This window comes from Anser cygnoides, chromosome 2 (assembly GCF_040182565.1).
Source record: "Anser cygnoides isolate HZ-2024a breed goose chromosome 2, Taihu_goose_T2T_genome, whole genome shotgun sequence".
NCBI lineage: Eukaryota > Metazoa > Chordata > Aves > Anseriformes > Anatidae > Anser > Anser cygnoides.
In genome coordinates this window covers 99,540,013-99,553,878 of record NC_089874.1, presented here as the reverse complement: position 1 = coordinate 99,553,878, position 13,866 = coordinate 99,540,013, and the positions used below count along the sequence as shown (strand labels likewise).

The window sequence follows — 13,866 nt, the reverse complement described above, 5'->3', positions numbered from 1 at the left end:
TAACTTTTTATTTTTTTCTTCACTCTCCACTTAAAAGGTCAATTGCAAGCCAATGAGTAGCATGCCAGATCCAAAGACTAAAACAGGTTGCTAGGGCAGGTTACAAGAATATATTCTGTTGTTTTCAGATCAGCTGTGCAAATAAAAAAAAAGATTCACATAGAAATACTCTGGGTCAGACATTTGTTACAAGGAGATTTGTAATTATTTCTGAGAACTCACAGAAGAGAGGGAGGTGCCAGAAGATTTTAAAAAGACAAACTCGTGTTTTAATTCATGAATGGGAGGAGTAGGTTGGGGGAAATCAGTTATCTTTTCCTCTATTTTCAGAACAAAAGTCATGTAAAAAAGAAAACGGACAATATTTTAGTAGCTATTAATAACTTAGAAAGGAAAATGACAAGTTGTCCTATGAAGAGATTTGCAGTAACATTTCTTGGACTTCTTAGTATTCAACATTGTTAGTGTGGACCTGGAAGATGGTCTGGAGAGCCTGCAAACTTAACAAGCACATAACAGCTGGAAATGACTGCTAGAATGCAGAAGAATGGGCTTAGAATACAAATAATCCTGACAAAACGGAAGAATATCTTTGAAGAAAAAAAAAAGCATAAACATAGGTGCAGTTCAGTAAGAACAACTGCAAATATTTACACTTAGATAGGAAAGAGGAAGTGCACAAACAAACATGTAGGGAGAATAACTGGCTAAGCAGCAGTTTTGCAGAAGTGGATCTAGGTAATACAGATCACAAGCGGAATTATGTGACAACAATGTAATGCTGTCATGATAATGGCAAATTGTAAAAAGATAACTATAAGGAAAAATGGAAAACATTGAGCTTGCTGACAGAAGTGAGATATTTGATACAACAGCAGAAAAAATAGCAATGGGGGTCTTTCAGTTGGGAGTGTATAAATATTTAAAAAATATAAAAAAAATAAATAGCAAATGAAAATAAGCCAAAGAAACCAAAGTGGAATAAATATATAATATCAATTGTTTTCTTAAGGAAATTTAACCTATTGCAATTTCACTCATGCTGTATATCAGAGGTTAATATCTGAGTAAAGTTAGCTAAATTGGCTTTTTTTTATTATTATTGAATTATAATCACTTGAGCAATTATAAAAACAGGTGTTGCTGATTGAAATCAATTATTCCTTCACCTGATCACTACACAGCTGATAAGAACTCCAGATTGCTACACAAGTACTCTCTCACTTGTGCTGAAGCCTTCTTGAAAGGCATTTATTAAGCCAAGATGCTCTGGAAAGAAACTCCACTGAAGGACAAGGACAAAGATTAAAATCTTCTAAGAAAGAGCATGCAGGCTGTGGTGTCTGCAGATCTTGATTTGATCATTAAGTAGCCTTGATACTTAGTTGACTGTTGAACAGAAGTGTTTTCCATATGTCTACGGGAATTTTCTCAGGCTTCTAGACCTATCATTTCATCTTATACCTTGCAGTCTATGAAGTTTGCAAGAGTACAATGCAGTAATATATTTAGTGGCTCAGCAAAGCACAAGTTGAAGTAATAAATAGCATGTATGTAGCTTAGCAGTAGGATAACTGGAAAAACACCAGGAGGTTCAGAGGCAGCAGAAATATTTTCCACGAGTGGCTCAAAAATAAGCTTGGCTGCAAAACCAGTGGATATAGCTGCTGCTCTAAATGGAGTACTGATATTTTGCAGGAAGTAGTAAGCATTATCTGAAATATTCTGATTGGGTCAATACAATTCTGTATAGATGATAATAAGGAAAAAGCCTACTCTAAGATAGTTTATCTGCCATTTAACAGATATTCGTTCTGATTTCCCTTTCTCCGTAACTTTCCTTGAACAATTTTTTCTGGTCTGGAGTAAATTAAGTCGGACTTCTTTTCTTAGTAAGCTGGCTACACATTAAGGTCCATTAGTGCCCTTTAAAATTTTAATGTGGATTTCAGTCATTCTTCTCATTGATCATCCATTACAGAGCTTTGCATATTTGTGTCACTGTTGTAAGTGACATTACACCTTATGTTTGGCATCATCACACAGCAGGCTATGTATTCTGAGTAAACGTTTTATATATTCCCATGAAAGTTTCTTTAGTAATGTGTAATAATGCAATCCAGTGCCTTTGATCACTCAAACATGTATAGCAGCCAGCAGTTTGAAGTAGTAAGATTCTTCAGCCTCTAAAATGTAAGTCTATATTTCACTCTGGAGAAGCTTGCATATGTAATGATTTCCTTCTTCCTATTTGATACAATTATTTTGTAGGTGGAACACCAATTGCTTCAAATGCTAGCTGTCCCAGCCTTATCAAGAAATATGGAATTTAAAAGAAGCTATCTACAAGTTTTTAGAGGAAGACAAATGTCGAATTGTAACATTGGTGCTTTTACTCCACTGCTGCATTCTGCTTTTGCTTACTTTTGCTTGAGTAGTATGAGAACTGACCTAAGTTTGCTTCAAGTACAGATGTCATAGAGACTATGCTAAGTTAGACCTTAGCATGCAGTCTGAACACAGTTCGTCCATCCAGCTGCTTTGCCTTTTGAGTAAGGCAACACCGACAGAAAGCTTTCTCAACTCGTTACTGTACATTCTTATCTCAGTGGATGATCTCTGTAGTGCAAACATTAATGCTCTTGGTAAAAGCCAAAATATCAGATGCCAGAAATAAAAGAATAAAATAGCCTTTATAGAAGAATATTTTCTATGTTGGGAAGAATTGCTTTCGGGGACATAATTCATGAAGTGGTTCCTAGTGGTTTTCTGGACTTCATCTAACCCCATCTACACAAATAGGCTCCGGGTGGTTGTAGACAGTTGGACACAGGTTAGAGCAGCATCCTAGAGAATCTTTTTCAAGTTCCCAAATCAGCAGTGGAATCATTGGTGGTAAGTATCACTAGACTTTTAGACAATAAATGTCCCAAAAGCAAAACTGGCTGATCTTGCAGAGAGAAACAGAAAACTTTCAGGGAGTGAGAATGAAGTAAATGTTGACTGATAGCAGGAAAAAAAAATTGATAGCATTTCATGAGAACTTTACTTGAAAAACTGCAATGAAAACTATTTAAGAAATTCCAAAGAAGCGCTTTTATAGGCTTTGAATTCAACAAATAAAAATCGTGATTTACATAGGTCTTTTTTAAGTAGCAGTAACATGGACAAGGATATAAACAAATCATTCAAAACATGCACAGTTTAGAATGGTCTCCATAAGTGGTTAAGTACCATAATTGAAAAGTGAAGTCATTATGTCAGATATCTCACAGAGGTTAGGATTTTTTTTTCAAAGACACCAGCTGACTTTTACAGATCATTTCTGGAAATAAATGTTGGTATGTATACTGTACCTGCACTCTTTTTGATAGTAAATGTTTGAGTTGCTCTGTGTACATGAATGAAATGTATGTATTTCTCTGTGGTACCTCAGTTTATAGGTGTTATCAAATAATGTTTCCAGGCTAAATTTCTTTTACTGAATTTGTAAGAAGTATTTTCATAAAGATTCTTTAATATTTGTGTGCCATTAATGAATGCTTCACCCAGTGATCTGTTTAGTGAAAACAAAACAACACAAATTTGGATAACATTTTCACTGAAATATTTTAATTATTCAATAATTTCCACCATGAATCTGAAGGTTGAAAAACCAAGCCTGTGTTATTTCTGTCTTCTTAGAAAAACCCAACCTAACATTTTAGAAAGGAAGAATGTGGTATTTTTAATACTGAACTGGTTAAAAATGTGAAAAATTTCATAACAAAAAATGTCTTGAGCCTATAGAGAAATGCAGTGCTTTCCACACCTCAGTCTTTGAACCCCCAGCTTTCTATGAGTCTGTTCAAGTGGCCGGCTCAAACCTACTTTGCTGGTTGGTATTTATTGCTATAATTTGTCAAATCACCTCTGACTTGGCAAACCATAGTTTCAGGGGTATTCTGAGGACACCAAGCACTACCTGATGATGTGCTAGTGTGCGGGTCCCAAGAGATGGCATACATCACCACGGTTCCACCTTGTTGGCTTGATTTTGATGTGATAATTTACTCCCTCCTTCATCAGTTTCTCATGCATAGAAAAGAGGCGTTACTGATTTCGTAGGCTGTACCTCTAAGAAAATTAGCTTATTTTCATAACTCTTCCCGTCTAAGCTTGAACTGCAGTCTCCCTAGACAGAAATATTCTCTGTATATAAGTATTTGTACATACTTATGCAATTTAATAAAACATTTCTTTTTTACTGACAGGTGATATCATGCAAAGAGGTAGTAAGTACAATGTCTATCCAAATTTTTTCTCCTTTAAGCAGCTTCATCCGTAAATGAGCCATGTGAGTTTGGTTATTACTAGAGTAACAAAGGTCTGATCACCATCAGAAATACTAGAAAAACTTATTAAATGCCCACAAAAGCTGGATTACATTTCTTGCTCTTCCACCATAGGAGGAAGTGTCCCATGTCCTCAAGAGTATGTTAGGTAATCATAGAATCACAGAATGGTTTGGGTTGGAAGGGACCCTAAAGACCACCCAGTTCCAACCACCTGCCATGGGCAGGGACACCTCCCACCAGACCAGGCTGCCCAAGGCCCCATCCAGCCTGGCCTTGGGCACCTCCAGGGATGGGGCAGCCACAGCTTCTCTGGGCAGCCTGTGCCAGTGCCTCACCACCATCACAGTGAAGAATTTACTCCTAACCTCTAATCTAAATCTCCCGTCTTTTAGTTTAAAACCATTCCCCCTTGTCCTATCATTATCTGCCTGAGCAACAAGTTGGTCTCCATCTTTTTTATAAGCCCCCTTTAAGTATTGAAAGGCTGCAATGAGGTGTCCCCAGAGCCTTTTCTTTTTCAGGCTGAACATCCCCAGCTCTCTCAGCCTTTCTTCACAGGAAAGGTGCCCCAGCCCTCTGATCATCTTTGTGGCCCTGCTCTGGACCCGCTGTAACAGCCCCACACCCTTCTTGTGCTGGGGGCCTGGATACAGTACTCCAGGTGGGGCCTCACAAGGGCAGAGCAGAGGAGGACAATGCCCTCCCTCCACCTGCTGGCCACTCCTCCGGTGATGCAGCCCAGGACGCAGTTGGCCTTCTGGGCTGTAAGCACGCACTGCTGGCTCATGCCGAGCTTTTAATCCACCAGAACCCCCAAGTCCTTCTCTGCAGGGCTGTCCTCAATGAGTTCTTCTCCCAGTCTGCGCTCCTGTCTGGGATTGCCCTGGCCCAGGTGCAGCACCTTGCACTTGGCCTTGTTGAACCTCATGAGGTTCATATGGGCCCTCTTATATAACTTGTCAAGGTCCCTTTGGATGGCACCCCTTCCTTCTGCTGTATCAACCGCACCGCTCAGCTTGGTGTCTTCTGCAAACTTGCTGAGGGTGCACTCAATCTCACTGTCTGTGTCATTGATAAAGATATTAAAGAGTACCGGACCCAGGACAGACCCCTGAGGGACACCACTTGTCACCAGCCTCCACCTGGACACAGAGTTGTTGACCACAACAATCAGAGTGTGGCCTTCAAGCCAATTCCTTACCACTGAATGGTCCACGCATCAAATCCATATGTCTCCAATATGGAGATCATGGCAGCGGGGTTGGAACTTTTAAGGTCCCTTCCAACCCAAACCATTCTATAATTCTAATCACATCCCTCAATCTACCAGCTGTGCTGTTACTAACAGAGCCCAGGTTGCTTTTAGCTGTCTTTGCTGCCAGGGCACACTGCTGGGTCATGTTCATGCTGATGAACCCCAGCACGCGCAGGACATTTTCAGCCGAGCCATCTCCCACCCCGTCAGTCCCCAGCCGTTTTGTGTTGCGTATGGACAATAAAAATGGCAACCATCACCTGTGTGATGCGGGACCCAATCTTACAAGCACGCATTCATGCTGATTTTGACCTCTGAAGGAAAACTCTCCACATCCCATGAGTGGCATATAAAGTGTAACCAATGTCAGAGGTTCCAAAACATTCACTGTTGATACTGTTCTCTGCAGCTCCTTCAATCAGACAATGGAAGAAGAGCAGGGTTATTGGGGCTGTTGGACTGCAGATGCAGGAAAAAGACATTTCCAGGCTACATATATTGTTTTTCAACTCTATTTTATGACCAGACTACTTCAATACAATTCCAAACTTAGCTGTCACTATCAGAATTAATTATGATGAAGCAATTTGAAACACAGAAAGATTTAAAATTTGATCAACAATTACATTGAATTTTCTGTTAAGAGACCTTCTGTAAGAAAAAAGTCCCATGGGATTTTTTGTTTTTCCAAAATATTTTAAATTTAGCCTTCAGTTCTGTATTTTCTAGAATAGAAAGTTTTCAGCTCTTTGTCTTTAAGAATGTTTGAATTACAAATGAATTTTATTTGCAACTTTATATAGTATATAATATATATATTAGTAATAAATATTACAATTACAAACACAAAATTTAAATCCTTTCTCAAGATTCAGTTACATTCAAACTCACCTCTTTCTTCAAAGGAACCAACCTCTTGATTGCTGATGGAAAGTATCAACATCCAAAAGCTGTACTGAACATGTTGTCATTCTGAATTTATAGCTTGTTATTAGCTGCACTTTTTCCTTCACAGCTTTATCAACACAGTACAATACACAGCAGGATGATTTATGATTGCTGAGGGCTAATTAAAAGACAGTGATATTACAAGTAGACTAGTTTATGTCAGACTATGTTATATTCTCTTTTTCCTGTCAATATATTCTTTCTCCAACACATAGAATTAAGACAATAGTAGTTAGATACACTCCTACTTGTTAGAAATCAATTTACATTTTACTTATTTCTCAGCAAAGAAATTCTTAGTAAAAAGCCCATCATTTGCAAAATAGCAAGCAATGCATTACATTTACTGCACAGGGACAAAAGCTGCAGAACTATTTATTCTGCTCATCTGAGTCATATTATAACTAAGTAAGTATGATAGGGTTGGGCCCTAATTTATTTTTAAGTGATGAACAATATATTAGGGACTTCCTTAGCTATTCTTTAGTCATTAACACTAATACGTGTCGAATTCTCAGTGCTTAGCAGAAACCAACAATTCCCCATAGCATTACTTCTGCATCTTTGGAGATTGGCCAGCACAGATTCTAATGAAATAAGCCAACCATGCAACAGGGGATTTAGGAAGTACTGCTATGCTGCCTACAATGACATTTTGTTACTGATTAAATAATCTCTGAATCTGACTGTTCTGCAGTATTTTGCAACCTTCCACTAGCTAGATACAAATCTTTTATGAAAATAAGTATAATGTGATTCTCAGAGAGTCTGATCATTTGAAAATGAAGTCAAGTCATTCAAAAACAAGCAGATTAGCTAGCTCGTTGCAAATTGTATTAAGGCTGTATTCAAGCTGTATATGCAGAGTGTCTTTGAAAACATATAAATACATTTGGGCATATGCATTTTGAAAATCAGTTTATTCACTCAGTAATACAAACAACGTTTCACACTCATGCTTCATAGACTCTGCTAATGTTTTTAAAAGTTTCTAAGTGGAGATTTAGGCTAGGGTCCTGGCTCTGTGAAAATCTATTCCTCCCTACAAGCCTCACCTCTGTTATGTCTCTGAACCCCTATGGCAATAACAGCATTTTGTCTCTTTGTCCAATATTTTACACTGTCTCGATGGCCAGATCAAGTAGCGCCCCTCCTTAGAATGGAAGGATGCTACAGTTGGAGCCTTTTCTGTAAAACAACCCAGAGTGTGGCACTGTGCTGCAGAGCCTGCCCTGCAGAGCTTCTCTTTCTGATGGGATGGACCCCACTGTCATAGTGGATCAGGGTTAGCAATCTCTGTTATTTACGTAGCTTAATTTACTTTAATTTATGCATATACTTTTTTATGGGTTTGGTTATAGGGCAATTTACCTGGGCTGGATTTTTCTTGAAATGCATGTCTTATAGTACCTAAGACAAGTACCAAAAGCTACTGCATAGGCCTTCTTTCAAAAAAACACAGTTCCGTATATCCATAGTAAGAACTGGAGGAAAATGTAAGATCTCAGCATCACCAAATAAATTAACCAGTTGAGCCAAATTTATCCAACCAGCTTAAAAATCAGTCCTGCCATTGTATGAAACCGTGCACCACCATTCTTAGAAAGTTTCAGATATTTTCACTGGCATAGATCTCAAAAACAACAACATACAGTTTACTTCAGGGGAAATACAGTCCATGGTATTCATGCTACATTTCGATCTACTAAAGATTCTTTCAGAAACCAAGAGATCTGTCCTTTCCAAAGTGACTCTTTAAGACCAGGAGCTGTGTTTTAAGGCCTGGTGTTCACACTGTCATTGGAGAAAATGTCTGGAGATTCTTGCAAATAAATTGGCACAGGGCTTTGTAAGACATATTCTTTGCTTTTTAATATATTTTTTTTTCTTATGAAGTTTAATATTACCTTGTCCTAGGGATGCAATGGCAGTGTTTGAGTTTTGGTGTCCCTAACTGATTTGCAAATCTTGATGTCAATGAAATGTAATCTATCCTCAGGAAAGACAGCGTTATTTAAAACATTTGGGAGGAATTTTACTGTATTTGTTCCATAGACTCCTTCTTAGCCATAACTACAACTTTCTTTCTGGGACTTCTTGTCATATTTATGGTTCTTACCAGGAGTGAATATGGTTTGTATTTAACAGTTATGATGAATAGTTTTTATGCATCACAGCAAAACTTTATATTTTAAATTTATAGTTGCTTTGAATTCAAATCATGAAATATTCATTACATTTTCACAACAAAAAGTTCTTCTAACAAATCATTCACTCAGTTCATTTTATATACTAATTTCATGTAGGTCTAGAATACAAATTCTGTGCAGAAGTGGGAGCGTTTCCACAACAGGGAGCTGGCTACCAAACATTTGGAATCTGAGTATTTGAAGGAATAATATGACTTTAATTATTTTTTTTCCCATAGGCTTGGGCGGAGTCATAAATTCTTTGTTTGAGAAACACTGCTCAGACTCTTGAAGTTAATAGTGTTTGTGTAAGCAGAAAATCAACACTCCTTGCCCTGCTCTGTCCCATAACCTGTATCTATGAAAAGCTGATATGAGCTCCCACACAAATTTTAACTGACAGTATTTTGGCATATTCATAAGCTTCAGACCTACTTAAATGATGTACTGCGTTTTACCTGGTTTAATTTTTCTGCAGATATCCTTCTACAGCAAGACGAATCACCACAGAATATTGTCTTATATGGAAGCACAGAATAAATGGTTTCATGATTCTTTACCAGACCCTAAAAATACAGAAGCTCAGACTGCATATTGTACCACTTGGCTTAGTCTTCAACCGTGCATGGAAAGCTGCAGACTTTTTCCATATCCATCCATCCGGTGCTGGCGATGCTAGGGTACAGGGGGAATATTTCACCTCCGTTTCTGACTTCCACCACTGGTAATGGCCAGGCTAGGCACAAACACACAAACAGCAAAGAATTGTTAGTACTCCCAACAGCTGGCCACCACTTTAGTTCAGCCATTCATATTAGTAGTTGAAGATGAAAGTAGAAAGCCTACAAAATTTTGCTGTAATTAAGCATGACAGCACTTAAAGCTAATGACTGATTATGCATATTCTTATATGTAAGATTTAGAAGGATCAAATTTTGAAGCTTGGATCATGATTTCTCCCCAGAAACTTGCATGGATCAGTGAGCATCAAAACTGATCCAACAGATATCAAATTGATATCAGTGATCTATCAAAATTGCTACCATTCTGGGAGTGGATCAACAAGAAATCTAAGATGTGTATTCAGCAGTAGGTATAGCTCCTAGCTATCTCAGTAAGAGTACTAGACTTGTTTATGTATTACAATTTCTATATTTAATTAAATTTCAATAATAAAAGATTTTCTATATTTTCAGTCAGACAGTGAAAGAGAAAATCAGCTGTTTAAGTTCAAAATGAACCCAATGTCTCTTTTCTTAACATATCAAACCAAAAAGGTTTCACTTTGTGGATTTTCATTTTAATATATAAAAAAAAAAATCCAAATTAAATTTAGAAAAATATTGTAACAAAATTATTTTTCATTTAGAATATAAATTTGCTGTTAAAGTATCAGAATGAAAACAGTCTGTTTCCATGTTTTCTTCAGACTTTTGCCTGACATGTTTCAGAAATTCTGATTGGGTAAATTATTCAATCATCTTAAAATCTGAATTATTTTTAATTGTTATCATGTCTATTCACAACTTTTGAAAACATGCTTGTAAAAAATTGCTGTACCATGATGAGTAAAATTCAGCTTGAAGTACATTTATCTTTATTTTTAACTAGGCATTCTGGTTTTTTTTAAGATCAATACAGATTAGAAGTTATGGTTGGTCTGCAAACTTTTTAGTACAGGGCTCTATCCTTTTCCCAAAATCTTTATCACTTTGACTATTCTGTGGGTACACAATGAATGAAACCAAAGAAAGAAAAAACATTACAAAAGCAAGACAGAATACATTCATTTAATTTCTGTGATGCAAATGTTTTTAAAGTCTGAATCATGATTTCAACACTTTAATGTGTCAGTGAAAGAATCAAGCTATGTGTTTGATAGATTTGCTGAAGACAGAGCCTGACCAATACCCCTTTAGGCAAAGCCTTAAAGGATCAGCATTAGTATCAGATCCAGACAAAGAAGTGTTTCAAGCTACAAGATACCACCAAATTCCATTGTGGACTCAAAAAGCAAATGAAATGCTGAGAAAAATAAATAAAAGGTTGTTAATTAAACTAGTAAAATAAGGGGGAGAGGTTAAAAAGAAAAAAAAAAATAATTCTGAAGCATAAACTGAGAGAGAAAACTGGAAATTCCATCATTAGACAATAGAGTATGCAAGAGCACAACCCTTAATCTCTGCCGTTTCTTCAGTATAAACAAATCTGCTGGATGCTAGCATTATTGCTGAAAACAGATCTCATCAAATTGTACACAGAGAATAAGTTTCATGTTTTAGAAATAAAGCTATTACTCCCATTATATGTCTTTCTCTGGGAGACCCACATTTAAGTCCAGATTGAAAACAGTCAAAGACACAGTTTCTTATTAAGTAGTCAACAACCTGAAGGCACTGCTTTCACTAAACCCTTAAAAAAAAAAAAAAAGGAAAAAAGAAAAAAAGGAAATAGGGAAAGGGATCCAGAAGGCAGGATCTAATGCAATTTAAAACTGGAATTACATCAGCAGTTTCAAACAGATGGCAGAATGTGGAGATAAATGTGTTAGCTCCTTTAGCTTATTTGGTCTCTCCATTGTTTGCATCATTAAAAGCAGGAATAGTTTACAATTTAAAAATATAGTAGGTATTATACATTGGAAAAATGGACATTCACCTACTGAGTGGAAGGAAGTAGGATTAAATTAATTTGCCATACTTTAATGTACAGTATCTGGGATGCTTTAGGCAAGTCTGCAAATAGGTTTCCTAGGAAATGAGATGAACAAAAATATAATGACCTTGAAATTATACCCCCAAATGTCCCAAGTATTTAGCAACCTGGCTCAGAAGTGGTAATTACATAAAAAATACAAAAGATCCTTAATTGCTTCAGTTATAGTGTATCTAGGCAGGTCAGTTACTGTACACAGCTGCAAAAAATGGTACGTGATTAATAGGGAGTTGCTTATGATAGCGCTAACTAGCTATAGTGTATAGTGCAAAACACTCATTTCTTTTCCAATTAAAGAAAAAAATCTGGTTTTGATTAGGCTCTTCAGAAGGTCTAAGTCTGTAGCAGCAAAATACTCCACTATCACGTTGTTAAATGTCTTAGTCAAGGACCAAGCTGTGTATATTCATGCAAACCAGAAAGAATTAAAGTACTGTATTAAAAATGCTGCAAATATAAAAATAAGACACTTCAGACCATTCTGGCCATCTGAGTTTGTTGGTTGTAAAACAAAAGAGTAAACCAGTTCAGATAAATAAGTCTGATACAGGTGCGTTTCCAGAGCTTGAACCAGGTACAAAATTTTCCTGTGAATTGTTAAACTGTAATTAATCAAACTGACCACTTAGCTCTAAACTCATTCCCGCAAAGTTTGAAGCAGAAAGCATTCAAAAACCATATAAGAGAGCTCACAATGCTTCAACATAGTTTTGCAGTCCCAAGAGATCAGGGGAAAACACTGAACTGGATGGAGAGCTCTCCAGATCTGTGAACAGGGCTTAGGTTGAGAAAAACGTGCAGCTGTGATCTTTGGAGCGTTAAAATGGACCCAGGGTGTGCATATACTGAAAATATGATTTGTCCCAGTGCGATTCTTGAGTCTGACTATCTCCTGGGCGTGCTTTCTGTGTGTCCATGGGCTCTGTTGAGCTCTGGGTATGACTCCATTGGTGTCTGGGGAGGGGAGGGGACCAGGCCGAGGGCAGAGGGCAAATGCCAGCCATCAGAAGGGCTGGAATCTTGAACATTTGTGCGTTTCCTTCTCCTTTCATCTCTCAGGAGAGGCACAATTCAGTCTCAACGGCTGGCTGTAACATTCATTGCTTCACAGAGGTGGATGGAGCAGCTGACTTCAGGCACTGGTTAAGGATTCTTCTCACAGATCTTGGTTCGCATGCCTGAAGTGTACTACACCACGGTAGCTAGGAAGTGATGATGTTTTACATAGTAAAAGCTGAGAGTCTAGGAAATGGAACAAGATCTTCAAACAAATACTGAAGTGGGAATGGGTTTCTAAAACTGTTCTCCAGATCTTGGTCACCCCCACAACCTTCACTTAAGAACAACAACAACAAAGTTAAAAGCTATTTTTCTAATTTCTGGTGTGTAAGTGTGCTCATATTCACACACATTGAATTTAAATCCTGGCTAACTTGTAATTTTCAGACATAGTAATAGACGTTTTTAAAGCCATTATAAGTATCATATTATCCCTTGGTAGAAGAGTGTATTTAAAGGCAAAATAGAATTATTTTGCCGTATGATTTGGCCACTGATGCTTTCCTGCATATTAGGTGATCAGAAAACCACAGTATTATATCAAGCTCTGGGAAAAGACATCTGGGAAGAGGTTTCGAGAAGTAAACATAGACCTGAATGCTGCTCTGCTTATTTTTGGGATCAAGGAAAAGTAATGGGGGAGAGTTGGGATGCAGGGAATTAATGCATCATTAGGAACTCCTGAGAAAAATCCTGAGTGACCTTACCAGGGAACTGCTCTTGAAGTCTCACTCAAGCAGTCTGTGGCAACCCTCTTCTGCTGCCTTTAAAAAGGTATAGAGGTTGCCAGGCTCTGTAGCCATTCAACAATGGTTCATTGTGCTCCCACACCACGCTCCTGCCCAACTCTCCTTGTGTCTTAGAGAAGAGTCCAGACTAAGCTCTCCTGCAGCTTTCTGATTTGGTCCTCTGTAATCCCATCTACAGCATCTGTGCAAGGACCAGCCAAAATCTCACTCAGAGAAAACAATATTTTCTGCGGCATGGGCAAAAGTCACACTGAGTGGTCTAATTTCCTTAAAGGGCTTGATTTTACATGTCGAAATTCTGAGTGGACAGTGATTCTCAAGTGATGTCTTTCTTATATCCATTCCTACTACAGATTGCCACTTACCAGATCAAAAATGCAATTTTCATTTTTTAAAATTGAAATGCAGAACATAGACGGTATCCCCCCAAGAGATTTCTGCACAAAACAATATTAACTGCGAGGCAGGTCAAATGTTCACTGACACATCTTGACAATGCCCCTTTTCTTTACATTGACTCTATTTGATTAAACTGATTGAAATGCATTTCATACTTGTGCTTTGTCAGTCTATATTTTGGGCTTCATGACCAAAATGATACTAGATTGACTTAC

The 13,866-nt window shown here is 37.6% G+C and overlaps 1 long non-coding RNA gene across 1 annotated transcript in view; it reads right to left on the bottom strand.

Annotated features, from left to right (window-relative positions):
* Positions 1-3,533: 3,533 nt before the first annotated feature.
* The window catches only part of LOC136790148 (uncharacterized), a 31,119-nt gene continuing 20,786 nt past the window's right edge, over positions 3,534-13,866 (bottom strand). Inside the window, exon 3 of the long non-coding RNA XR_010829571.1 lies at positions 3,534-9,465. This is a non-coding gene — a long non-coding RNA (uncharacterized lncRNA). The remainder of the gene's footprint in view (positions 9,466-13,866) is intronic.